Below are 2,500 nucleotides of genomic sequence, written 5' to 3'. Positions count from 1 at the left end.
TTACTCTCTCTCTCCCGTGTTGTTTATTTCACGTGTGGCTATTTTATTTTATTTTTTTTTTCAAATTTCCACCTTACTCTCTCTCCCGTGTTGTTTATTTCACGTGTGGCTATTTTATTTTTATTTTTTCACATTTCCACCTTACTCTCTCTCTCCCGTGTTGTTTATTTCACGTGTGGCTATTTTTTTTTTATTTATTCTTTTCAAATTTCCACCTTACTCTCTCTCCCGTGTTGTTTATTTCACGTGTGGCTATTTTATTTTAATTTTTTTTCAAATTTCCACCTTACTCTCTCTCCCGTGTTGTTTATTTTACGTGTGGCTATTTTACTTTTATTTATTTTCTTCAAATTTCCACCTTACTCTCCCGTGTTGTTTATTTCACGTGTGGCTATTTTACTTTTATTTATTTTTTTTTCAAATTTCCACCTCACTCTCCCGTGTTGTTTATTTCACGTGTGGCTATTTTATTTTTATTTATTTTTTTTTTCAAACTTCCCGGGGTGCTGCTGCAGGGGCGCCGCGAGGCGGGTCTGCACCCTGCTCTCTCTATGTTTTTATTTCATGGGAGGCTATTTTTTTTCATATTCTTTCAGATTTCCCGGGGTGCTGCCGCAGAGGCGTCGCGGGACGGGTCGGGTCCGCACCTCACTCTCCCTATGTTTGTATTTCATGGGTGGCTACAGAATTACTTTTTTTTAAAACTTTCCAGGGCGGCCACCGGGGGGGGGGGGGGGGGGGGGCGCCGCGGGACTGCACCTCACTCCCTCTATGTTTTTATTTCACGGGTGGCTATACAATTTTATTTACATTTTTTATTTTACCAGGCGGCCACCGGGGGGCGCCGCGAGGCGGGGCGGGTCTGCACCTCACTCCTCCTGTGTTTTTTTTAGTCTCATGGGTGGCTACATAATTTATTTTTTTTTAAATTCCAGTGGCGGCCACCAGGGGGCGCCGGGAGGCGGGGCGGGTCTGCACCTCGCTCACCCTATGCTTTTATTTCATGGGTGGCTATAGAATTTTTTTTTTTTTTTTTAATTCCCGGGGCGGCCACCGGGGGGCGCCGCGACTCTGCCCCTCACTCACCCTATGCTTTTATTTCATTTGGTGGCTATGTCATTTTTTTTTTTTTTTTTAAACATTTCCCGGGCGGCCACCGGGGGGCGCCGCGAGGCGGGGCGGGTCTGCACCTCACTCCCCCTATGTTTTTATTTCATGGGTGGCATATAATTTGTAATTTTTTATTTATTTTTTTTAAATTCCCGGGCGGCCACCGGGGGGCGCCGCGCGGCGGGTCTGCACCTCACTCTCGCTATGTTTTTACTTCACGGGTGGCTATTCAAATTTGTTTATTTTTTTTTTCATTTTCCCGGGGGGCCACCGGGGGGCGCCGCGGGGCGGGTCTGCACCTCACTCCCCCTATGTTTTTATTTCATGGGCGGCTATTTCTTAAAAAAAAATAAAAATAAAAAAAATTCCCGGGGTGCTGCTGCAGTGGCGCGGGGCGTCCACCGGGGGGCGTCCACGATTCGGTCGGGCCTGCACCTTGCACTCTCTCCCTATGTTTTCATTTCATGGGTGGCTACTTTAAAAATTTTCATTTTGTTATTTATTTTTTAATTCCCGGGGCGTCCATCGGGGGGCGCCGCGTGGGGGGGGGGGGGGGGGCGTTTCTGCACCTTGCACTCTCTCCCTATGTTTTCATTTCATGGGTGGCTACTTTAAAAATTTTCATTTTGTTATTCATTTTTTCGATTCCCCGGGGCGTCCATCGGGGGGCGCCGCGTGGGGGGGGGGCGTTTCTGCACCTTGCACTCTCTCCCTATGTTTTCATTTCATGGGTGGCTACTTTAAAAATTTTCATTTTGTTATTCATTTTTTCGATTCCCCGGGGCGTCCACCGGGGGGCGCCGCGCGGCGGGGCGGGCCTGCACCGTGCACTCTCCCTGTGTTTTAATTTCATGGGTGGCTGTTTTTCATTTTTTTCAAAATAATAATAATAATAATAATAATAGTAATAATTTCACGGGGCGCTGCTGGTGCAGCGTCGCGGGGCGTCCACCGGGGGGCGCCGCGGGTCGGGGCGGGTCTGCACCTTACTCCCCCCAATGTTTTAATTTCACGGGTGGCTCTATTTTTTTTTATTTCAATTTTTTGCCCTCCCGGGGTGCTGCTGCAGCGCCACCGGGTGGCCACCGGGGGGCGCCGCCGTGCCGGCGGGCACCGGCCTTCGCCCCTGCCCCCTCCCCGGCCCCCCAGGGGCCCGTCAGGCCAAGGGGCGGCGGTCCACGGGAGGCCGACTCCCCTCTGCGGAGGCCCCGATGAGGTCGGACCGGGGTGCCCTCGTCCGCCCTGCGCTTCCGAGGCTTCGGGGAAGAGAGGGAGAAGCCGCCGCTGAAGGTGGCGCGCAGCACCGGTGGCGTGACCCGTGAGGGAAACCCTCCGGCGGATTGTTAGGAGAGGGAGAGAGAAAGCGAGGCGACTGGCCGGGGGGGCCTTC

This window comes from Taudactylus pleione, unplaced genomic scaffold, assembly GCF_031769625.1.
Source record: "Taudactylus pleione unplaced genomic scaffold, aTauple2 ptg000570l, whole genome shotgun sequence".
Lineage (NCBI taxonomy): Eukaryota > Metazoa > Chordata > Amphibia > Anura > Myobatrachidae > Taudactylus > Taudactylus pleione.
The sequence above is the reverse complement of the archived record's forward strand: the minus strand, read 5'-3'. Positions refer to the sequence as shown.